At 49.4% G+C, this 25,803-nt stretch overlaps 1 protein-coding gene across 5 annotated transcripts in view; it reads left to right on the forward strand.

Annotated features, from left to right (window-relative positions):
• Positions 1 to 8,894: 8,894 nt before the first annotated feature.
• LOC123356221 (ephrin type-B receptor 5) overlaps positions 8,895 to 25,803 on the forward strand; it is a 174,110-nt gene continuing 157,201 nt past the window's right edge. For 3 of the 5 annotated variants that reach the window (XM_044999261.1, XM_044999271.1, XM_044999280.1), the window contains exon 1: positions 16,197 to 17,179. The gene's annotated coding sequence lies outside the window, so the exon portion shown is untranslated. Of the gene's footprint in view, positions 8,985 to 9,603; positions 9,673 to 10,198; positions 10,623 to 16,196; positions 17,180 to 25,803 lie in introns of those variants that run through there. The other 2 variants (XM_044999246.1, XM_044999253.1) reach the window with 2 other exon arrangements.

Genomic DNA, 25,803 nt, shown 5'->3' on the forward strand with positions numbered 1-25,803 from the left:
GTGGGGAGGGGGCGGGGCAGTTGCCTCCGTTCGGCGTGGAGCTCACAGCCCCCCAACCACACCACGCCGCTCTGAGCGGGACGGAGCTCATGCCCTGCCGGCGACGTGCTCGGTAAGAGGCCGAGGCCGGGGCCGGGGAGAAGCCGGGGCCGGGGCCAGGGGGGGGGGGGGGGGGAGAGGCCGGGGCCGGGGCCGGGGCCGGGGCCAGGCGGGGGGGGGGGAGAAGCCGGGGCGGGGGGAGAAGCGGCGGCCGGGGCCAGGCGGGGGGGGGCGAAGCGGCGGCCGGGGCCAGGCAGGGGGGGGAGAGAAGTGGCGGGGGGGCGGCCGGGGCCAGGCGGGGGGGGGGAGAGAAGCGGCGGCCGGGGCCAGGCGCGGGGGGGTGGGAGAGAAGCGGGGGCCGCCGCCGTCGAAGCGCAGCCCAGTCTTCGGCGGCGGGGGGGCCCCTTCTGTTCCGGGACCCGCCACCGAAGTGCCCCGAAGGCCTGCGGCGGGGACCCCCCCCCGGCCACCGAATTACCGCCGAAGACCGGGCTGCGCTTCGGCGGCGGGTCCCGCTTCGGCGGTAATTCGGCGGCGGGGGGCTCCCGCCGCGGGTCTTCGGGGCACTTTGGCGGCGGGTCCCGGAACGGAAGGGCCCCCCGCCGCCGAAGACCCCGGGCCCCCGGAATCCTCTGGGCGGCCCTGTACCAGGATCAAAGACTACAATTGGGGTGGCTGGGTGGATCCCTCTGCACTTGGCTGGTGCATGGGGCTCTCCGCGTTGCTACCCCCCGGCACATACTTCGGGACATGGAGGCAGCCTTATTGCCCACTTCTCAGTCTTTTCTCGAGCGGGTCCTGCAAGAGGGCATCCCCCGCCTGCCCCTCATCCCAGGTCCTCTGGATCTCTTCATCAGGCCCCTGCCCCATGAGCCCTCTCGGTCCCCACCCTTTTGTATCCTGAGACGGCTATGTGATTTGCAGCTGGTTCATTTCTGACCTGCGCCACGGGACCATCTCTACATGATTATGCTCCACACTCTTCATTTCCCCACCCAGCCCAAGGAGTGCTCCTCCATAAACAAAAGAAACAAATTCACAAAACAAAAGGCGGATATCTTTTCCAACCGTGTGTGTGTGTGTGTGCGTGCACACGCATGCATGAGTCCTTCTCCTACACAGAGGCAGTCAGTTAGGTTGATTCCCTCTCCCCCTGAGGAAGCCTCCTCCTCCTATCTCACCAAAGAGGGGAGGGGAGGAGTTAAAGGTCCCTTAATTGGACTCAGGTGTTCCTAGTTGATCTAAGGTAAACTCTTTTCAGCTTATAAGGAAAAGGGCCCTTATCGTTCTAGGGTTAGTATACCTGTTTTCCACAGCTCCCTCCCACCTGCGCTTCAGGCCATTCAGTGGGGAGCTGGTCCACTGCTCTATCTCAGCATTTATTTTTCTGCCACGCATCCTTCTCCACTAGAGAACTGGCATGATTTGGAGGGCAGGGTGGCTGAGAGGTTGCGGATGTGGACAGGACTGCTCCAGTGCCTCTCCCTTTAGGGGAGGGCAGTGGTGTTCAATCAGCTAGTCCTGTCCATGCTCTGGCACTGGCTCAACACCCTGTGCCCAACCCTGGGGTGCCTGGCCCAGCTCTAGATGCCAGTTCTAGGCACCAGCAAAGCAAGCACCTGCTTGGGGCAGCCTATTTGCAGGGGCGGCATGGGAGCTGAGAACCAACAGAGGGCTGTGGGAGCTGTAGTTCCTTGGTTAGCTCCCTGCCTATAGATCAAGCCCTGGAGCAGGGAAACAACTACATTTCCCAGCATTCCCTTGGCCACTACCAACTGGAAAGGAAAGAGGGGGGGGCCTCATGCGGCAGCGTGCTGTGAGTGCTGTGAAGGGCAGGGAGACCATATTTTAACATTCAAAAAACAGGACACTCCGGGGGAGGGAAGCCCCCCTCTGCCACCATCCACTCCCTGCAACTTCCCCACACAGAAACCCCAACCCATCCAACACCCCCCCTCCCCCCGCTCCCTGTCCCCTGATCACCCCATCCTGGGACCCCTGCCCCTACCTGCCCCCCAGGAACCCACCCCCTATCTAAGCGCTGCTGGTCCTTGTCCCCTGATTGCCTCCTCCCGGGACCCCTGCCCCTAACTGCCCCTTGGGACTCCATCCCCTATCTAACCCTCCCTTCTCCTTGTCCCCAATTGCCCCCTCCTGAGAGCCCGCCCAAATTCTCCCCAGGACCCCACCCCCTACCTGTCCCCTGACAAACCCCTGGGACTCCCATACCTATCCAACCATTGCCTGTCCCCTGACTGCCCCCCAAACCCCTCACCCATCCAACCCCCCCTGCTCACTGTCCCTTGACTGCCCCTCCGGCACCCCCTACCCCTTCTCCAACGCCCCCAGCCCTCTTACTGTGCCACTCAGACCAGCGTGTCTGGCTCCGCGCAGCTGCAGATACGCTGCTGCTCACATGCTGCCGTGCTCCCCCACGGAGCCCCCCCCACACACACACATACACCCAGCACCTGCCTTCCAGATTTGAACACCTCAAAATTCAGGAGTGCTCAAGCTCAGTTTGGGCAGCTGTTACTTCATTTCTCCCAAATCAAATATACTGATCCACTGTAACTTGCTGTAGAAAAAGTAGGATAAAATTGAGCAAGAAATGCTTCCCAGTGGTTATTAGGACTGGAATTGCTATTTTCAACAGCCATTGCCTTTTGTTTGTTTGTTTGTTTGTTTGTTTGTTTGTTTGTTTAAAAGGAAGACGGTGATATTGCATTGGCAAATTCCCCATAGAAACAAAGAGTGGAACAAAAGAATAATAAAGGCACCTCAACTTTTCCTCATTTATGCAGGACAGTCTTATAATATGCATCCAGATATCCTCCAATTACACAAGCTGAAAATTGTTCCACTTTACTGCAGTTCTGGAACCATATGGGAACCAATCCTGTCTGTGTTTTGTGCACATCCAAAATTCCTGATGAATGACCCGCCCTGGGAGCGAGTTACCAGTGACTGCGGCGGAAGGAGGGTGCAGGGGGAGGGGGAGAGCCCAGGGCTGGGGCGGCAGAAGGTATGTGTGTGTGGGTCACTGGTGGGGGGAAAGGAGGGGAGCCCAGGGCGGGGGCAGCAGCGGGGTTGGGGGAGGGCATTGTGGGGAGGGGGGAAGAGGGAAGCCCAGCGTTGGGGCAGCAGGGGGTGTGGGTGTGTGTGGGGGAGAGCCCAGGACTGGGGCAGCAGGGGAGTGCGGCGGGGGGAGCCCAGGGCTGGGACGGGGGGCAGCCAAATTTTTTTTTGCTTGGGGCGGCAAGAAACCTAGAGCCGGCCCTGTCAGGAGTTCTTTTGGCTGGGGGCTGCACTGGGTCTCTGCGGGGGAGCTGCATCTTCCTCTGGAGGAGGAAGGACAGGGCCTGACATGCTTGCGCATGCAGATCCATGTCTTCTGCCTCCAGGCCCTGAAGAGACTCCTCTATGGTGCAGGTTGCTCGGCGTGGAGTATGTTTGCGCAAACCTTCCGCCACCGCCTCCAAGGGCTCTGGTACAAGCGGCAGCTCTTTTATCACCATCCAAGAGGTCTTCCATGAGACCTCTCCAAGCTGCCACTCTTCTACCAGGACCTCCTCCAGACCTGAAAGCTGGTCTCAGTGACCAGGTCCATGGCAGCCACCCAGGGGGCAGATCTCCTTGCGGAGCCCCTGCCACACAATCTTCATCTTCATGTGCAGGTGTCAGAGTCGCCCTCAGTGCACCAGAGGGTGGTCGTGATGGAAGTTACCAGGATCAGAGACCTCCTGGACTACAATTGGGGCGGCTGGGTGGATCCCTCTGCACTTGGCTGGTGCATGGGGCTCTCTGCTTTGGTACCCCCCGGCGCATACTTCAGGAGGTGGAGGCAGCCTTATTGCCCACTTCTCAGTCTTTTCTCGAGCGGGTCCTGCAAGAGGGCATCCCCCGCCTGCCCCTCATCCCAGGTCCTCCGGATCTCTTCATCGGGCCCCTGCCCCATGAGCCCTCTTGGTCCCCACCCTTTTGTATCCTGAGACGGCTATGCAATTTCCAGCTGGTTTCATTTCTGAACTGTGCTACGGGACCATCTCTACATGCTCATGCTCCACACTCTTCATTTCCCCACCCTCATATCCTGCCCCCACACCAACTAACAGGACCTTCTACCAGCTGCAGAGAGTGAGGGACCCCAGTGGGCCAGCCTGTATTCTACCTTGGTTCCACGGCCCACCGGGGACATCAGTTGGTGGCTCCTTCATGGAGCCATGAGCATGGGTGTGTTACCTGGGGCGGTTCACCTCTCTTCCCAACACCTGCCCTCTTTATGGTGTGCGGGAGACCCTGAAGCATGTGTATCTGCAGTGCGCCAGGTTGCAGCCCCTCTTCTGGCTCCTCCAGAACCTCCTGTTGAGGTTCTGGCTGCACTTTTCCCTGCACCTGTTTATTTATGCACACCCCATCCATGGCCCCACGAAGTCACGGGACCTCCTCGTCAACCTCCTCCTAGCCATAGCCAAAGTGGCCATTTATAACACCAGGAAGAGGAGGTTGGTTGAGGCGCAGCCTGCGACTGTGGGGCCTGTTTTTGTTCTTTCATCCAGTCATGCATCTGGGCAGAGTTCCTCTGGGTGGCGTCCGCTGGCTCCTTGGATATTTTTGAGGAGCAGTGGGCGCTGTCTGGGGTTCTCTGCTTGGTGTCCCCTTCTGGTTTCCCTAGTTTTAGCCCTTTGACTCCCCACACCTGTTCCTGGTTTCTTTCTTCGTTGTCCCAAGTATTCAATTGAGTACTGGGCTCAGTAGCTCCTCCCCAGGCTGGGGGAGGGGCCTTTAGCAGTGGGCAGGCTTGTGTCCGCCCACTTCCTGGCACTCAAAATGACTACTCTCTTACAGCTGTCCAGTCTGATTTTGCCACAGTGTCTTTTAGCAGAGCAGCCTGTAGCCAATGCAGTTCACAGAAAGCACAAATGATGGAGAGCTATTGACTTCAATGGGAGCAGAAAGACCTCCACACCTTGCAGAAGTCACCTTGGAACTAGGAAGCAGCTGCACTCTTCTAATATTTCAGTCTCTGGATCAGTTTCCAGGGGAGCCTAATTAGGAGCACATTTCAGTAGGCTATTCTGGAGGGTCAGATGGTGGGATGGGACAAAGACTTTCTGGTACTGTACCCAAGCTTTGCCTGCAATTCCCAAGCTCCAGCCATAGTCCCAGAACAGCAGGATGTTTCTGGTAAAAGACCAGTAGTTAAATAATTAACAACACTGAACGTTTAAATTGCCAACATCAGGCTTCAGAAATAGCTCCCCATGTAGATGAATGGGGTAACTCACACCTCTCTTAGGACCCAGGGCTGACCTTCTCCTCTGTGCACACCCAAGCATTTGCCAGAAGATGTAGCAGCAGCAGCTGGAGTTGTTCAAAGCAATTTGAAGCAGCAGAACCATCCCATTCTGCATTACACTGGACCATGGAGTGACTCAGAGGGAAGAGTGTTCTTTGTAGTCACCCACATCACTGCCTACAGCACAGCATCCCCATCACCACACTGGAGCATTGACCTCAGTACTGACTCTGAACAGACAACACCCTTTAGTGAATCATCCCCACATTCAATGTAGCACAGTGAACCCTGACATGACACTGGGGCACTAGTGACATGATGCCAATTTCCAGTTCTTTTCTCAACAAGTCCAGTTGGATATGATATTCTTTATTTCTTGCCTTCAACTGTTGTGAGGTATTGTGCACTGTTAGATAGAGATTATTCAAATGTTTCAAAAATTTTCAATGGAATTTTTACAATTTGTGTGTGTGTGTGTGTGGCATTTTTTTGCCTATTCTTCTGTTAAACAGTTGGCATACTGTTTGGTGGGAATAGCAATTCCTGTATATATTGATATTTAAAGTGCTTTTGCATCTTTGAAGGCAAAGGCTCTAATACTTGAAATAGCCATCTTCAACTGCCAATAACAAAGCTTCCACTGTTGTTTGCAGTGTTGATGTAGCTGTGACAGTCCCAGGATATTAGAAAGACAAGGGGGGTGAGATAATATCTTTTATTGGATCAACTGCTGTTGGTGAAAGAGACAAGCTTTTGAGCTACACAGAGCTGAACAGACCTGGAGATGAGCTCTGTGTAACTTGAAAGCATTCATTGACAGAAGTGGGTCCAGTAAAAGATATTACCTTACCCACTTTGTCTCTCTAATAACAAATCTGTCCACTGAGTGTCACTGCTGTGCTACAGAAATGCAAGGTATTTTCTGGACAGAACACATGTGGTTCTTGAAAGAAAAGATGTAATTCCATATTTTGTGCTATACTCACACATATACACATACACCTCAAGTGAGAAGAATGTCACAATCCCCATGAAAGAGCTGGAGAAGCACTAGAATCCCCATTAAATCAAACTTTCCTCCATCATCTCCTCTCACCTAGGCGATTGCAGCTCCTTTCTCTCTGGTGTCCCTGAGTCTCAGCTCTCCAAACTCAGGCACATGTAGAAAGCTGCTGCCTGACTCTTCACATGTTCAAAAAAGGCAGGCTCAGCCCATTCCCAAATACCTCCACTGGCTCCCTGTCATTTAAGGATACAGTTCAAAATTGCTGTCCCTCTCCCAACCCCTTACTTGACTTGTTCCAAGCCATTTCACAGATCCTCTCTTTCTTTATTCACCTCATCTGCTCATCTACTACTGGCCTCCTAGATGTCTCTCTCTATCTTTGTTGGTAATAAATCCTTCTCCTCTACAACTTTTGAACCATCTCTCACAACTTTCTTATCCCTCAGTTTCAGTTCATATCTTGGCTGAAAATATATCTTTCTATCCCTTGTCTCTGACTGTCTCTCCTCTTTTCCGCTATTATCTGTCTCTGTAAAGAGTTTTTTTTAATACAGTGTGTGTGAAAACTGCTCTGCAGAATAAAATGTTCAGGAAAATGGGAGTGTGCATATGTGTGTGCACGCTCACACATGCACATGCACAGAGGAGTACATTGGCACTCCCCACCTCTGGAGACCCACATTCAAATCACAACAGAGTGAGAAAGGGGTTAAATCACCACATCCACTTTGGAGGAGGATGGTTTTGCGGGAGTCCTGCCTATTCCATTGGAGTTTTCAATCTTTGCATATTGTGATCCCTGGTGTGTAATCAGCAGGCCTTCCAAGATGGATTAGGGTATGTCTACACTGCAATCAGAGGTGTGACTGTAGCACTTGTAGACAGGAGCTAACTTTGATCTAGCTAGATCAAATAACAACAGCAGTGAAGCCTGGACGGTATGGGCAGCAGCATGGGCTACCTGCTGAATTGCATACCCAGATCCATGCTGCCTTGGCTTCACTGCTATTGTTATTCAAGCCAGCTAGATAAAAGCTCACTATTTTTTATAGATTCCAAGGCCAAAAGGGACCCTTGTGATCATCTAGTCTGATGTCCTGTATAACACAGTTCGGAGAACTTCCCTGAAACAACGAGGAGTCCTTGTGGCACCTTAGAGACTAACAAATTTATTTGGGCATAAGCTTTCGTGGGCTAAAACCCACTTCATCAGATGCATGGAGTAAAAAGACAGTAAACAGAATATATATTCTAGCATATGAAAAGATGAGAGTTGTCTTACCAAGTTGGGGGTCAGTGCTAACGAGCCAATTCAATTTAGATGGAAGTGGCCTATTCTCAACAGTTGACAAGAAGGGGTGAATACCAAGGGAGGGAAAATTACTTTTGTGGTGCTAACGAGGCCAATGCAATCAAGGTGACCCATTTCCAATAATTGACAAGAAGGTGTGAGTATCAGCAGAGAGAAAATTACTTTTTGTAGTGACCCATCCACTCACAGTTCTTATTCAGGCCTCATTTGATGGTGTCCAATTTGCAAATTAATTCCAGTTCTGCAGTTTCTCATTGGAGTCTGTTTTTGAGTTTTTGTTGTTGAAGAATTGTCCCTTTTAAGTCTGTTATTGAGTGTCCAGGGAGATTGAAGTGTTCTCCAACTGGTTTTTGAATGTTACAATTCTCGATGTCTGATTTGTGTCCATTTATTCTTTTGAGTAGCAACTGTCTGGTTTGGCCAATGTACATGGCAGAGGGGCATTGCTGGCACATGATGGCATATATCACATTGGTAGATGTGCAGGTGAATGAGCCCTTGATGGTGTGGCTGATGTGGAATTAATTTGCAAACTGGACACCATCAAATTAGGCCTGAATAAAGATTGGGAGTGGAAGGGTCACTTTTATTAAGGATTTCTTTATCCTTAATAAAGATCCCTTCATATTCATTGTCACAGTGTCCCAGCTCTTGTTTGCAGTGAGGGACACCACATGTGATTCCCTTCAGATGTACCCACCTCAATTACCCAAAAACATTGTGCTTGTTCCCTATAGAGCTTTCAAGGAGGAGCTGTGGTTTCCAGGCCTTTCTGAGAATTATTCACAAGTGGCAGAGGAAATCCACAGGTGCTGGGGGAAAGTGGCTTCTCCTCACCTCCAGGCAACTACTGACTTGTTTGCTCAAATACTAGTGTGTGAAAGAAAATGAACCCCTTTGAAATATGAAGCAGTGGCCTGGAATCACCCTTCAAGTGAGTGATTGCATCAGAGTAGCTGGCAATGGCTACATGAGTCTAAGGCCAGCCTTATCCTAGGAGCTGTTTGCTGGTATAACTACACCAGTATACTATACCAGCAAAGGACTTCTTGTGTGGACACAGCTTAGATTGTTTTGCCAGCATAGTTTATTCCAGCCCCTCAAGCAAAACAAGATATATCGGCAAAGACGCAGCTTTGCTAAGACAGCTCTCAGTCAGATATCACTCCTCCTTACACCCCTGACTGACACAGCTATGCTGGCAGAAGTCCATAGTATAGACCTGGCTTTAGTGGCTCCAGGAGTTCAGAGATCCAGCAGGACCTAGAGGTGCCAGATATGTAATCCTTAGTAGTGCAACATAATTTCATGGAGAGAACACTCGGGAGGTGAGTGAGATTAGAATGGGGATCTGAGTATTTGTCAGGGATAGCAGGGCTGACTGACAAATGGAGGGAGTTCTGGGTACTTGATGGGGTTTGGCAGGTGGGATTGGATCACCATACTTAATTTGCCATGAGGAGTGTTTGGAGGTGGGGCAATTTAAGGGAAGGTTCAGCAACTGATGTGGGGAGAGGGGCTGTTTGTTAGAGGGGACCCCATATTTCATAGACACTAGGAGGGAAAGCTCATTTGGAGGGAGGACTGGACAGTTTGATAGCTGGGAGTGGGAGGTTGGGATGGGGAAATTTGGGGGATGTAGATGTGTTCATCAACAGGGAGGGAGTGGGGCAAAGGCAGCTTGCAGATGGTTGAGCAACTGAGAGGAAATTTGGGGATCTTGAGGAATTTAGGAGGGTTAAGTAACAAGGAGGGGGCTTAGGCACTTGGGGGATGGGACCACATGGATAAATGTATGTATCCTCAAGTTTCTAAGGATTTACTCTGTACAGGACACACATTCATCTCTCCACTTCTCAGGGCTGCAGGTTTCTTCTGTTCCTGAGCTGAGCTAGGCAGCCAGATCTGTAGGATTCACAGGAGTTAGTCCCTCTTTTCCCTCTGCAGCTGCAGCATCCCTGTGGTGTCTCATGTTCCTGGGAGCTTTGAATTAATCCACTACGTCTGGGCATTCAGGTAAAGAGCCAGCAGCTGTTATTGAACACGCCCAGCTGGGCTGAAGGTCTGCACAGAATTGACTAAATACTTCCAAAAGTGCCCAGTCCCAGCATGGAACTAGGCCTGCTGTAAAACCTGGCATGGATTCTACAGGCCGCAGCCTCTCTGCTTGGGTTTTCCTCAAATCCTGGTCCAGAACTTAAATGACTGATATTCCTCCTGGGCATTACTTATGTGAGAAGTGGGGCTGGAATACTGTGATCCTGAGTGTATTATAAATGCCTTGATTACATAGATTGACCAATAGATAAATTGAATGATAGGACTGAATAAAATAGATAGACAGACTGATGGAAAGTGGATAGCTATATAAGATAGCGGACTTTAAGCTCCTATGGGCAGGGACCTGTCTAGCTAACCCTAGGGCTATCCCCACACATATTTAGGCATGGTATACATTATAAATAGCAATAATAAAGATAGACACATGCCTCTTTGCTGGGTGCTGATTTTTCCCTGTCTGGTTTGTGTTTGTTCCCTGCAGGGTGGAGACTCATGTGGCAAAAGACACAACAGGAACCCTGGTGCTCCGAGGAGAAGTTAATGAGGGCTGAGAGAAACCAAGGAGGTGAGCCAGTCCACAGCAATGCTGAAGCAGGAACATCCCCCACCCCACAGGGTTTGGCCAAAGCCCAGAAGAAGCCTCATTGCTCGTGGAAAATCTTGCAGCTCAGGATGCAGCTAGAAAGCCAAAGCACATAACTTGCCAGTATTGAGTCCCACCTGCTACAAATTCTGACTGGCCAGTGTAGAATGCTGCAGGCAAACTGCACAGTGCCTCTCTGGGAAGCAGGACCATTTCATCCTCCAGCACCATCACTGGCTTTGTATTCACCTTTTCATCGTCTCAGGACTTCTCTACACTATGCAGCTTTTAGCAACAAGGCTGTGTCGAACGCTCTCTATCGGTATGTGTGTGTGAACGCTCTCTATCGGTATTTTGTCGGCACTTTTGCCAACAAAATACTTCCAGCTCTGTAAGCGGCAGTAGTTTTGTCGGCAGGAGAGCGATCCTGCTGATAAAGCTGTGTTCACACTGCCACTTGCATCGGCAAAACTTTTGTCTTTCGCGGGGGAGTTTTTTTAAGTACCCATGAAAGACAAAAGTTTTGTCTACAACGTTGCAGTGTAGACAAGCCCTCACTTCTTCTGGCTAGCTGCTACCTTCCCAAGATCTCATCTGTGATCCTCAATGGTTTCCATCTTCCCCAGGACTCCACTCACTGTGCCAGGGGTCTCCCCTATGTATCAGAGAGAAAAAGAAGGCTTTGTCTACACTAGCACTTTTGTCAGCAAAACTTTTGTGGAAAAAAAACCACACCCTGACCGACATAAGTTTAACTGACAAAAGTGCCGGTGTGGACAGTGCTGTGTCAGCGAGAGATGCTTTCCTTCTGATGTAGTTAGTGCCGCTCAATGGGGATGGTTTAATTGTGCCGGTGAGAGGGCTCTCTCCCTCTGGCATAGAGCGGCTACACAGGAGACCTTACAGTGGCACAGATGCAGCGCTACAGCTGTGCTGCTATAAGGTCTGTAGTATAGACACAGCCTAACTAATCCCATGATTATAATCAATGGCAAAAATAACGGCCAAAATATTTGAAATGCACTAGAAATATGTGATAACCATTGTTGCTGACTCACAGCTATTTAGCTGCTTTTGTGGGATTTTTCTCAGAACTGGGTCAGGAAAATGTGCTAATTTACATTTCTGGAGCCATGTTCTGAAGGATAGTGAAGCACTGGAATGGGTTACTAGGGAAGTGATGGAATCTCCTTCCTTAGACATTTTTAAGGCCCAGCTTGACAAAGCCCTGGCTGGGATGATTTAGTTGGTGTTGGTCCTGCTTTGAGCAGAGGGTTGGACTAGATGACCTCCTGAGGTCTCTTCCAATCTTAATCTTCTATGATTCTATGATTCTATGATTTTGAAGCAGAACTCCCCACTGAAATCAATTAGGAATTCTGCTTTGAGACTGATGGCTAAATATGGCCCCCATTGTGTAACAAATAGCTCCCTTCCGATTCTTTCCCCTACCTCCCACCCCATTCATTGGCTTCCTATCTGCCCTCGTCTTCTACCTCTACACCCACATTCTTTTTTTCAGACTTGTTCCCTCTCTCTCTCTCTCTCTCTCTCTCTCTTGTTCTTTCGCTCTCTGTGTGTGTCTTTTTCTCTTTCTCCATGTGTGTCTTGTTCTCTCTGCCTCCCTCTCCCACCGCACCTCCCCTTTCTCCTATGAAGCTCCATTCCCCTTGTCTGACTCACCCCTCCCTTTCTGGCCTCCTTTGCTTCTCTCTCATGGGTGGTTTTGTCTCTCTGGTTTGTGTGGTCTGCCCTGCACATTCCAGCTCTTTTCTCTTCAGGACCCAACATGTTCCACACAGAGAGGGGATTTATGAGCTGGATTATGCTTTGCTATTCAGTCTTTTGTTTTCAGAACACACCTTTTTCTTTTGTTTCATGTATTAGGATGTCTGTGTGTCTCTGTACATATTTGTGTGTCTCTCTACTATGTGTGAGTCTGTGTGTCTATAGTATGAAGGTGTATATGTAAGTTGGTGTATCTGTTTCATTGTGCATGTTACACACAAATACATAGGGCCTGATCCTTCTGTTACATGTAAGAGCTTTGCCACTGACCTCATTGGAAGCAGGATTAGATCCATACACACTGGTTTGAGACCTAGTGTATTTGTGTATATGTTTCTGTCAGATGTGTTTGTTTCTGTGTCATGGCTGTGAATGTGCACGTCAGGGTTGTGCCTTGAAATGTGACAGTCTGACTTGGGGGAAAGGGGAGATTTCAGAAGGTGGAAAATATTTTAAAAGCCCGCTTGAACTGCACACACAGCAGAATCCAGCGGAGGGAGAGAATTTAAACACCTCCTTGAAATAAATCCCAACTGAGGGAGTCTCCACTCCCACCCCACCAGCAAGAGAGATTTGAAACAGCAGGTCTGGATGTTGCATATGCGTGTATGTGTCTGTGACACAGGAACTTTGCCCAAACTTCTTCATTCAGAGCAGCCGCTCTTTCAGCCTTGGCTTTCACTTGAGGAGAAGGAGGAGGACAGAGCTGGGGAGGGGGACTGTTCCATTAGCTCAGCGGGGTGAAAGTATTCCCATGCCCATCCAACAAAGCAGCTACTTCTCTTCTCCACCCGCAATGGAGTGGTAGAGTCTCGCTGCTCCTCACTATGGGCCAGATGCTCCCCTTTGTAGTAAAAAGGGGCAGAAAAGGGAAAGACGTGAAAAAATTTACTACAGAACTGAGCTGAGTAAGGGCATGGTGCTAAGAAGGGCAGTGTACCTAAAACTTTCACTGATGTTAATAGCAGCTGCAAGAGCTCAGCAGGTGCTCAGCATCTCTCAGGATCAGGCCCCTAATTAATATGTATCCATCTAGTCATAAGGAGGGGGGAAAAGGTTTGTAGTAATCAGGGGCTGTGGCTAGAAACCCCCACGGAGGGGATTAGGAAACCAGCTATGCTTTTGGGCAAGGTGCAGACAACTTTGCACTGCTACACTTACAGCATAATCTGCAGGAAGGGCCACTGTGTGTGGAAAAGTGTAGCAAACTTTTCAGAGTACCTTGCAGTCAGACCTGTGGCCATGTCTGCAGATGGCCCCTTTTATAAATAGCCACTGAATCATATATATTGTGGTGGGCTGGCTAAGTGTGTGTGTGTGTATGTTTGTATGTTTATATCAGTGCCTTGCTCTGGAGGGAATCATAACTACTTAACTGTGCGTCATAGGCCTTACATTGATAGCAGCAAAGGAAGATTCCCCTTCAATGGCTGGCACCTGGGCTTTAGGAGGAGGCACCTCCAAGTTTTACCCCGTTCCACTAACCATAGGCCCAGTTTCTAATCTGCCCGGGGGGGCTCCCTCTGGCTCCGCCCCAGCCCTGTCCCCGCTCCACCCCTTTCCCCAGTGCCCCACCCCTGCCCTGCTTCTTTCCACCCCCGCTCTGCCCCGCCTCTTCCATGCCCAGTTCCGCCCCCTCCCCCAGTGCGTTGTGCCCTTGCTCCTTCCCCTTTCTGCAGAACTGCTGCCCAGCCACTCGGTCCCTAGTCTGTAGCAGTGAATGGGATTCTTCCGTCCTAAGTGCAGGACTCTGCACTTGTCCTTGTTGAACCTCATCAGATTTCTTTTGGCCCAATCCTCTAATTTGTCTAGGTCCCTCTGTATGATATCCCTACCCTCCAGCGTATCTACCACTCTTCCCAGTTCCCCAAAGTCCCCGCCCAAACCCCGCTTCCTCCCTGCACCTATTGGACCCCGTTCCCAAATCCCTGACCTCGCCTGGCCTCTTCCCCGAGCGAATCAGCTGTTTTGCGGCGGGAAGCGCTGGGGGGGGGAGAAGCGGAGCCGCAGTGCACTCAGGGGAGGAGGCGGAGCGGAGGTGAGCTGGGGCAGGAACTGCCGGTGGGTGCAGAGCACTCACCAATTTTTTCCCTTGGGTGCTCCAGCCCCGGAGCACCCACGGAGTTGGTGCCTATGCACCTTATAGTACATTCATCCAGCCCATACTTCTTTAACTTGCCGGCAAGAATACTGTGGGAGACTGTATCAAAAGCTTTGCTAAAGTCAAGGAATAACACATCCACTGCTTTCCCCTCATCCACAGAGCCAGTTATCTCATCATAGCAGGCAATTAGGTTAGTCAGACATGACTTATCCTTGGTGAATTCATGCTGACTGTTCCTGATCACTTTCCTCTCCTCTAACTGCTTCAGAATTGATTCCTTGAGGACCTGCTCCATGATTTTTCCAGGGACTGAGGTGAGGCTGACTGGCCTGTAGTTTCCCCGATCCTCCTTCTTCCCTTTTTTAAAGATGGGCACTACATTAGCCTTTTTCCAGTCATCTGGGACCTCCCTTAATCACCTTGAGTTTTCAAAGATAATGGCCAATGGCTCTGCAATCACATCCGCCAACTCCTTTAGCACCCTCCTGATTCCAGCTCCTACAGACCTCTTACAGAAGTTCTAGCCATACTTTTCCTGCACTACCTGATCCTCCCACTCCATCTGTGGCTTCACAAAGTTGCAGATCTCCTCATCCACCTCTTCCTGGCACTGGCCATGGTGGCCATCCATCATGTCAGGAGGAGGAAGTTGGATGGGGTTGAGGGGGTTGCTCTGCAACTGTGAGGCCTATTTCTGCGCTTTCCTTAAGTCACATCTCCATGCAGATTTTCTCTAGGTTATGGAGCAGTGAGTGCTGTCTAGGTTCTCTGCTGGGTGTTACCCCCCAAGTCCCCACTGAGGGATAGCTCAGTGGTTTGAGCATTGGCCTACTAAACCCAGGGTTGTGAGCTCAATACTTGAGGGGCCATTTAGGGATCTGTAACAAAAATCTGTCTGGGGATTAGTTCTGCTTTGAGCAGGGGTTTGGACTAGATAACCTTCTAACCCTGATATTCTATGCTTTTGAACCCATGACCTTCACTCCCATCCGGTTTGTTTGTTTGTTGTCCCACAAATTTACTGTACTTGAGCAGGGGATTCAGTTGCTCCTCCCCTTTGGCTGGGGGAGGGATCTTTAGATGTGGCCTGGCTTGTGCCCACCCTTTCCCCCAGGAACTCAATAGGCGTGGGACCCATTTCTGTTCCCTGCCGTGTTCACTGACTCCTCAAAAACCTTTGAGGAGCAGTGGGCACTGTCCCCTTTTGGCTACTTGATTTTTGCCCTATGAACTTCACTATCCCTGTTTTTTCATTTGTTGTCCCCAGAACTCAGTTGTGGCTTGGGTTTGCTGACCCCTTGCTGGCACTGCCCCCAGCTAAGGGGGAGTGCCTTGCGCTATATCTTCCATTTTTCTGGTATCCACAACAAGTACCACAAAGTTCAGCATGGAGCCCCCGGGGCTGGAGATTTCTTATATCTCCCCCTCCCACCAAAGTGCAAATTCTGCTGGTAGTGGTGGGTCACTGAACAACCTGCTTTGCTGTGCAGCTCTTGGGTTGTGCCCTGCGCTTGATTCCACACCTCTGTGGACTAGCCCCTGTCAGGTGAGGGGGTCAGTGTCCTGTATGGGACCGCGCTTGCGTTGGGAGCTGGGCTCCCTCTGGACGGCTCTGGGGCACAGAACTGGGGTGCAGGTTTTACAGTGAGCTGCAGCACTTCTCGGCACCCAGCTCACGGGAGCACCCCGGCCTCGGTGACACGCGAGAGAAATGCCCAAGGCAAAGCTGGGCGGCTGGACCCAAGCTGCAGCATCTCTGACTCCCGCCCCCCAGCCCGAGGGGAGCCCCAGCCCGCAGCGCTGAGTCCAGGGCACTGGAAGGAGGAGGGGACCCCAGCCTGCCTTGGAGGAGCGTGAGTAGAAAGGAGACGGCCCCAGCGCGGAGCTCCGCCCCCACCCCCAGCCCGCGGGCAGAGGGGAGCCGGAGCGCCGAGCCCCGCCCCACAGGGACAAGGGAGTGTGAGCCGGGCACTGGCCCCCGCGCGGAGCTCCGCCTCCGGCAGCTTGGGAGGTGCTGACGCTGTTGCCTTTGCCGGTGGAGTGGAGAGGGAAGGAGCCGCGGCGGCTGGGATTGGGGATCTGGCGGGGGAAGCAGCGGCTGCAGCAGTAGCTCCGGGGCGGGGGGTCCTGCAGACAGACAGAGCCCCCCGCGCATTGCACGGAACCTCGGGTGCTGAGCCGGGCCTCTGCAGGGGGAGAGGAGCAGCAGCGGGCTGAAGGGAGAGAGACCCCAGCAAGGGAGACAGGCAAGGGAGAGAGATACTGGGAGAGATCCCAGCAAGGGAGAGCGAGAAATCCCATCCCGGGGAATAGCCAGAACAAGGGAGAGAAAGAGATCCCAAATCAAGGGAGAGCGAGAGATCGTAGTAAGTGGTAGAGCGAGAGAAATCCCAGCACGAGGGAAATTCCAAGAAGAGATCAGAAGAAGAAAGAGATCGGGAGAAAGGTCCCAGTAAGAGGGAGTGAGAGCCTAGCAAGAAAGAGACCCCCCATAAGTGGAGTCTTCCAAGCAAGAGATCCTATGAAAAAATCAATCCCAGTAAGAGAGAAATTCCAGGCAGAAAGCGATCACCAAGCCTAAGAAGACAAAGCACTAGTCAGTGTACAGTAAGTAACAGTCCTGCACTGGCCCCAAGGAGATGGACTAGATGAGTCCTACATTCTTTGTGTTTTAACTTTTCTGATGCTATGAGATAGATTGGCATAATTCTAGCAGAAAAGATCCCTGAGGAAGCTTCCTGAATGACCCTAGAAAGATCAAAGTAAAGAGGAATATTATTAGGATCCCTGCAGAATAGACTGCAGAGAAAGAGAGAGGGAGAAAGAGATATCACCGTATACCAGCAGAAGGGAGAACACAGGCGAGAGAGATACACAGAGTAAAGACCGTTGTGATCCCATCAGAAGAGATCTGAGAGGGAGCCATCATCCAGAACATCCTCAGTTCTCTGTTGTGAGATCCTAGGGGAGAGAGAGAAGCAAACCAGGTACTTTTTCTGAGTGACATTCCAACTCCTTTTTTATGGGAAAGGGGGTTTGTGCTGTTTAAAAACCTGTGTTAATGGGGCTGGAAGACTTCCCTCTTCTGTCAGATGCTATATGCAAGCAGAGAGGGGAGAGATGAGCTGTATGAAATCAGGTCATGGTTTTGCTGCTGCACAGCTGGGCTCAGATATTACAAGCACAAGCAGATATTTCTCCCACATTGATGGCTCGGTTTGCTTGTTTCTGGCTATTTTTCCTCTGTAGCTCTTTCAAGAGCATCTGCTAAGTGATGCCTTTTCTTTTCCTGAAGCAGGGAGAAATGTGTGGAGCAGATTTACCCTTGGTGTAACTGCTGAAGTTGATGGAATTGCACTAGAAATGCCTTTGGCCTTTGCTTGTGTAGGTTGTTTAGTGTGCCTGCAGTGGGGCATGCAGGGTATATGTGTGTTTGTGGGGGAAGGAGGGGCAGGGTAGGGGTTAAAATTAACCTACTTCCTGAGGATGGTGGAAATTCATATATCCAAACTGACAAAATCTGTGTGAATGTGTGGGTTGTGACAGCTAACCTCGCATTTACTCTATGGTCCCAGTGAAATGATCTAACTTCATTCAAAGTCTCACCTCCTATACCCATCTCCCTTGGTTGGGGAGGAGATCTCCTGCCCTCTCCCCCAGCTACATGGACAGAAGATGAAAGATAGTGAGGGAAAGAGTGCCCCAAGAGGGGAATCCCTCAATAGCTCTATTACTCGTTAATTATTCTACTGGGGGTGGGGAGGGAGAGACCAAATGCAAATAGCAAACTGGATTACTAAAGTAGCAGGCAGTGCTGATGCAGGAGTTGCCTCCAGCCATGTCTCCTACTACTGCTTAGCCTGCCACTGCCTCTTCTCCCCATACCCAAGCAGGGCTGACACCTCAGCTGGGAATAAAGGGGAAGCTCCCTCCCGCCTCACTCCTTATCAGAATCCTAGAAACTAGATCTGGAAAGCTCTGTTAGAATATAGCTCATCCATCTCCCTCTCTTCCCCCTCCCCCCACTGCCACTGCAGGATTGTACCCTCCTATCTGTTCTCCTGCCAAGGCTTCCCTTGGGGAGACTATTCCACAGTCTAATCAGTCTTTGCTTTTACATGTTTCCTGAGCTCCAGCCTGAAAATATCACCCTGGCTTAAAATTCATCCCATAGTTTCAACCCCTTATAGTTCCCTAAACAATTCCTTGGGTGTTGGCAGCCCTTAGATACCTGGAGGCAGTTATATCCCTGCCCCCGTTCCCCCACCACCCACACTCCTTTAGCCGGGTTAGATTTGTTAATCTCTCCTCATAAATCAATCCTTCTCTCCAGCCCCATAATCATTTTGCTCACTGTTCTCTGAATTCCTTTCAGTTTGTTGCCATCTTTCTGGCAATGGGGTGCCCAGGACTGTATGTGTGCGAGGTGCCTTAATACTGGGCAAAGTATTGTCTCCTCACTCTGAGCAGTGGAGCCTTATCAAGAGGGACTGTTGCCTCTTTGCTCGGAGTGCTAGAGCAATGTAGGCCTGGTCTGCACCTAAAATATAGGTTGAACTAGTTGTTCACTAGTGGAGTGCCTCACCCACGAAAGCTCATGCTCCAAAACGTCTGTTAGTCTATAAGGTGCCACAAGACTCTTTGCTGCTTTTACAGATCCAGACTAACACGGCTACCCCTCTGATAGTGGAGTGAAAAATTCACACCACTGAAAGACGTAGTTAAGCCGACTTAAGCCCCAGTATAGACCTGCTAAGTTGATGGAAGATTTTCCCCTCAACCTTGCTACCACCTCTCAAGAGGGTGGATTAACTACTGTGATGGAAAAACTCCTTCTATTGCTGTAGCAAGTGTCTACACTACGGCACTACAGTGGCACAGCTGCAGCACCCTCACCCCCAATGTGTGTCGCTGTCCCACAAGCTGCTGTATTTGCCCATAACAAAGATACTTGCTCCCTCAACCCATGAATGATCATCTTCCTTATGTCCATCATGTATGTTCGCCTCCCCCCAAGACACACACCTCTTCCCCTTCTCTGAGGGATGTGACTGACTCTTGCAGGTGCATTTCCTGCCCCTCTGCATGTCTTCTCCCCTGAGATACTCATCTTCACCATGCATGCTTCCATCCGGGAGAAACTACACCCACCTTATGCACGCTTCCCTCTTATAGGCTTCCTGAGACACCTGCTTTGTGATGGGATGCCCATGCACACTGCTTCTTTGTGGGACACCAGGCTTCAGGAATGCTCCCCTCCCTGTGTCTGCTCTTGTTGAGACATGCATCCCCTCTATATGCATGCTCCACCATTTTCCCGCTCCAACCCCTTGGGAGAACAGGGGAATGCACCCATAACACCCCTCCCTGCCCATTTATTGTTTCAAAACAAAAACACTATTAATGACAGTTATGGTGGTGGAGTTAACTTTTGCTTCTCCTGACTGATTTTAAAGTTCCCCCAGAACGAATAGCTTGGCCATGTGCATATTTTATGATGTATATTTAACACAAACAATAACATACACATGCAGAAGAAACAGAAATAAAATATATTACATATAATCAGCGTGGCAAAGTTAATGTTGCTTGAGGGAACCTTAACTTTTTCATTGCTTGTCTTTTTGTGATTTTTAGCTGCTGCCTTACAATGCAATTCTGCTTTGCAAAGCTTGTGTATAAATGGCATCATGGGGCTCCATGTTTATCATCCATCAACAATTCCAGAACAAATGGGATCAGCTTACACTTAAACAGATTTTACAGAAAAACAAATAAAAAGAATGTGCAAAGTGGAATGCTCACCTAAAAGAAAACCTAGGAGGGAGCTGATGAACTTAACCTTTGTACTTTGTTCTTATTTATGTCTTTTCCTTGCCACCCACCCCATCTTTCTCTTTTTCCCTTCTCTTCCTGCTTAAATGTCATATTACTATTGTATCTTCCCATTATAAAAAAGAAAAATCTCTTGCTCTATTTTGTCTGAAAGCTTTGTATCATCTCATAGTAGTCATGTATTTTAAAGATTGTTTTTCTAACTGCCTGTCCCACAAACTCAGCTCAGCTCTGAAAGTCAAGCTGGGCTTTTTCCAACTCTCATCTCATTACTACTAACAGAATTTTTGCACACTTACATCGATGTCACCCCAATGCCTTCATATTTGCTCTCATTGACACCTGTGCAATCTCATTACCTTCAGTGATTGTGCACAGGTGTAACTTTTTGGAGTTTAGTAAGCGCATCTGTGGATGAGGCACAAGAAAAAATGAAGTCCAGCTCCCGTTCTCTGAGCTGTACTGACTTTGTAGGGTGAATAGAAGTAAAAAACAGGAAAATCTTATTTTAATCACTAAAATCAGCCTCTCTGGCTCTGAATATTCATAAGGAGCAAGTCTGCTGAGTCAGAGGCCATTTGCACAATATCACTTTTCAGAATTGAAATGCACTATATGTTGTTCGTAATTAATAAAAAAATAAAATGCACCAGTGGTGTCTGCCCAGTGGCACGCATACAGTGCTTACAACCAATATTCCTGTGCCTTCACAAATTGTGTACTCTTTAAATGTACTCTTACTACATCTGCTCTTAAAGAATCATGCACTTAAGGGAGGCATTGGTGCTGTGTTTGCAGGAAATGCACCTATGCCTCTACGAAGTCAGCTGGGAGCCACTTGGGGACCTGGGGAAAAAAAACCCTCTCTTTCCCAGGTATACACCACCTGAAAGGTGCTTGAACACAGAGACACTGACTTTCTAATGTGCCGGGGGGTGCTCGACCCCCAGCTCTGTCCCAGGCCCCACCCCCACTTCATCCCTTCCCCCATTCCTGCCCAGCCTCTTTCCGCCCCTGTCCCCTCCAAGTCTCCCCCCTCCCCTTTCCTGCCCCCTGCCTCTTCCCACTCCATTCCTCCCCCTCCCCCACAGCGCCTCCGGAATGCTGCGGAACAGCTGATCCACAACTGAAGGGAGGCACTGGGGGCGAAGGGGCTGATCAGCAGGGATGCTGGGAGGTGGGAGGCACTGGGGGAGGGGGAGGAGCTGATGGAGGGGCTGCTGGTGAGTGCTCAACACTCAACATTTTTTCCTGTGGCAGCTCCAGTCCCGGAGCACCCATGGAATTGGTGCCTATGCTTGGAGACCAGGTCCTGAAACAAATAGCAGCTTTGGGATCTTACAATCACAAGTTTCAAACTTCCAGGGCTCTAGGCTTCAGTGCATTCTGAGCTCAAAGCTCAGCTGCAAAGGAAATTGTGATTGGATGTGACTGTGATCTAATGATTACTCATTCAGGCACACACAGCTCAGGGGGGAGAATAAGAGGGTTGGCCAGGCAGAAGGGGAAGATGCCTGATATTCTGGAAATAGTGCACTCTCTGAAAGCCATGTGCTTGTACATGGAACATTGACCTTTAAGTGCTGGGTTTACAATGGGCTGAAAATTCCCATCTGCCCAGCCCTGTGTGTTCAAACAGACATAACCTGTGGAAACATGGACTAATTCAGGGGTAGGCAACCTATGGTACGTGTGCCAAAGGCGGCACGCGAGCTGATTTTCAGTGGCACTCACACTGCCCAGGTCCTGGCCACCAGTCTGGGGGGCTCTGCATTTTAATTTAATTTTAAATTAAGCTTCTTAAACATTTTAAAAAACCTTATTTACTTTACATACAACCATAGTTTGGTTATATATTATAGACTTCTAGAAAGAGAACTTCTAACAACGTAAAAATGTATTACTGGCACGCGAAACCTTAAATTAGAGTGAATACATGAAGACTCGGCACACCACTTCTGAAATGTTGCCGACCCCTGGACTAATTGCTAAGGAGGAGTACAAAAGAATAGCACAAGCATGTAGAGACAAAATCAGAAAGGCTAAGGCAAAATATGAGCTACACCTAGCAAAGGACATAAAAGGCAATAAGAAGAGGTTCTTTAAAGACATTAGGAGCAAAAGAAAGTGTATGTCTTCTTAGCAGGGAAGGAGAGCTAATAACTGGTGACATCAAGAAGGCTGAAGTGTTTAATGCCTATTTTGCTTCAGTCTTCAATAAAAAGGTTAATAGTGACCAGATACTCAACAGAATTAGTTTTAACAACAAGGAAGAAGTAATGCAAACCAAAGTAGGGAAAGAACAGGTTAAAGAATATTTAGATAAGTTAGATCGGGGTGGCCAACCTGAGCCTGAGAAGGAGCCAGAATTTACCAATGTACATTGCCAAAGAGCCATAGTAATACGTCAGCAGCCCCCCCATCATTTTCCCACCCCCCCGCCCCCAGCACCTCCCACCCCCAGCAGCCATGCTGATCAGCACCTCCCTCTCCTTCCCCCACCTCCCATTCAGCTGTTTCGTGGAATGCAGGAGGCCGGGGAGGGGGAGGAGCGAGGGCACGGCCGGCTCATGGGAGGGGGTGGAGTTGGGGGCAGGGCCTGTGGCAGAGCCAGGGGTTGAGCAGTGAGCACCCCCCGACACATTGGAAAGTTGGCGCCTGTAGCTCCAGCTCTGGAGTCGGTGCCTATACAAGGAGCTGCATATTAACTTCTGAAGAGCCGCATGTGGCTCTGGAGCCACAGGTTGGCCACCCCTGAGTTAGATGTATTCAAGTTGGCAGGGCCTGATGAAATTCATCCTAGGACACTTATGGAATTAGCTGAAGCAATCTCAACCATTAGCAATTATCTTTGCGAATTCATGGAGGAAGAGTGAGGACCCAGAGAACTGGGGAAGGACAAACATAGTACCTATTTTAAAAAATGTGAACAAAGAGGGACTTGGAGAATTGTAGACCAGCCAGCCTAACTTGAATACCTGGCAAGAAATGGAAGAAATTATTAAACAATTAATTTGTAAACACCTAGATGATAATAGAGTTATAAGGAATAGCCAGGGTAGCCTAATTTCCTTCTCTGACAGGGTTATTGGCCTAGTGCAGAGGTTCTCAAACTGTGGTCCGTGAACTCCATTCAAGTGGTCTGCAGATAGTTCCCTCTAAGGTGCGTACCTGGGCAGCCACACATGAGAGAATGAAGGCCCCCCCACCCCCACCCCCACCCCAATTAGTGGCGCCATGCAGGCGTGGCTCCAATTAGGTGCCTGGACATTGGAGAAGAGACGCACATGTAAGGTGAGGTCATGGCCTTGCGGGGAATAGGGGTAGGTGGGAGGGGGCAGTGGGATGAGAAGAGGGGGTGGGGGGAATTTGGGACGTGCAGAGCTGCTGCGGCCAGAGAAAGAGGTGACTTTCCCCAGCTTCAGGGCTGTGGCTGCCAGGGAGAGACAGCCCTCCTTCCCAGCCTCAGCTCTGTGGCTGTTATGGCGGGGGAGAGACCCCCTTTCCTTCCCAGCTCCAGCTCGGGGGCTGCTGCGGTGGGGTAGAGAAGGCACATCCATCACATTAGAAAAGTAAGACTACTGATATTAAAATATGAGCTGTGTGCTTTTATGTGTAGAACAAAAAAACATTAATTATTATAACGTTATTTTTAAATAGTGCTTTTATCCAAAGTGCTTTATAGTAGTTAGCTAATAGTACAATCAACATTTGGAAAGATCATTAAGTGGTCTGCTGAGATGCTCAGAAATTTTCAAGTGGCCCACAAAAAAAAAGTTTGAGAGCCACTGGCCTAGTGTATGGGGGGAAGAAATAGATGTGAAATATCTTGATTTTAGTAAGACTTTTGACACAGTCCCACATGACAGTCTCAGAAGCAAACTAGGGAAATGTGGCCTAGATGAAATTACTGTAAGGTAGGTGCACAACTGGTTGAAAGACTATACTCAAAAAGTAGTTATCGCTAGTTAACTGTCAAACTGGAAAGGTGTATCTAGTGGGGTCCCACAGGGGTCAGTCCCAGGTTTGGTACTAGTCAATATTTTCATTAATGACTTGGATAATGGAGTGGAGAGTATGCTTATAAAATTTGTGGATGACACCAAAATGGGTGGTGGTTGCGGGGGAGGAGGGTTTGCAAGCAGTTTGAAGGACAGGATTAGAATTTAAATGACCTTGACAAATTGGAGAATTGATATATAATCAACAGGATGAAATTCAGGAGTGCAAAGTGTTCTCTGTGATAAGAGAAAAACAAATGAACATCTACAAAATGGGGAATAACTGCCTCGGTGGTAGTACTGCTGAAAAGGATCTGGGGGTTATAGTTGATCATAAATTGAATATGAGTAAGGCTGCAAGTTTTTTATGGAGGTCATGAAAATCAGGGATTCCATGACTTTCTGTGACCTCCATGACTTCTGCAGCAGCTGGTGTCGAATGGGTGTCAGAACCAACCTCCAAATGGTTAGGTTCACTTGCTACTCATGCTAAGGTTGATCCTGGGAACTGAGGAGTAAGACCCCTTCTTACCTCTGTTTCAGGGAAAAACTGGAAGAAGGTTTCAGAGTGGTAGCCATGTTAGTCTGTATCAGCAAAAACAGCAAGGAGTCTTTGTGGCACCTTAGAGACTAACAAATTTATTTGGGCATTGTACATTGGCCAAACTGGACAGTCTCTATGCAAAAGAATAAATGGACACAAATCTGACATCAGGAATCATAATATTAAAAAACCAGTAGGAGAACACTTCAGTCTCCCTGGTCACTCAGTAACAGACCCAAAAGTGGCAATTCTTCAACAAAAAACTTCAAAAACAGACTCCAATATGAAACATCAGAACTAGAATTAATTTGCAAACTGGAAACCATCAGATTAGGCCTTAATAAACACTGGAAGTGGTTGGGTCATTACAAAACCTAAACATAATTTCCCCCATACTAATTTCCCCCTACTGTTACTCACACCTTCTTATCAACTGTCTGAAATGAGCCACTCTCATTACCACTTCAGAAGTTATTTTTCCTCCCTTGGTATCCTGCTGTCAATTGAATTGTCTCATTAGACCGACCTCACACTTGGTAAGACAACTCACATCTTTTCATATATTTATACCTGCTCCTGTGTTTTCCACTCCATGCATCTGATGAAGTGGGTTCTAGCCCATGAAAGCTTATACCCAAATAAATTTGTTAGTCTCTAAGGTGCCACAAGGACTCCTTGTTGTTTGGAAGAAATTATTCATCTCTGATGCATTGGCACAGAGAAGGGAGGGTTTCTGGCTGTGACAAGGCAGGTCTGGGTTGGGTCTCTTGCCTTGAGTTGAATCCCAATGGTCCCCCCACTCCTAGTTTGTGTATTCCTAATTCTTTTTAAACGTTTTCCTTGGATGCCCAGCTCCTGGGATTGGAGTAAGTTTATCAGTCTCTTCTACTGTCTTCCTTCCCTCCCTGCTTCTGAGTTACCCTGATGGGATCAGATAATTAGTCTCTGTAGGCACTAGCAAGACTGCACCTAGAATATTTGTGTTTAATTGTGTGCGCCTCAGTGCCTGAAGGATGTTGATGAATTGGGAGTTCAGAGAAGGGTAACAGAAGTGATTAAGGGGCTCTAGGGAATTCTTAAGGCGCTATTAAAAGAACTGCAAGTACTGGCGAAATGATGAGTAAAGAGGAGCTGCTATGGAGTTGAAGGTTGTAAATGCTGGAGAGGGAGAGGAATTGTTTAGAGGACCCAAGGGAGTGTAGCCAAAATAAAAAGAAACAGAATGAAATTG

The sequence above is a fragment of the Mauremys mutica genome, chromosome 1 (genome assembly GCF_020497125.1).
Source record: "Mauremys mutica isolate MM-2020 ecotype Southern chromosome 1, ASM2049712v1, whole genome shotgun sequence".
Taxonomy (NCBI): domain Eukaryota; kingdom Metazoa; phylum Chordata; order Testudines; family Geoemydidae; genus Mauremys; species Mauremys mutica.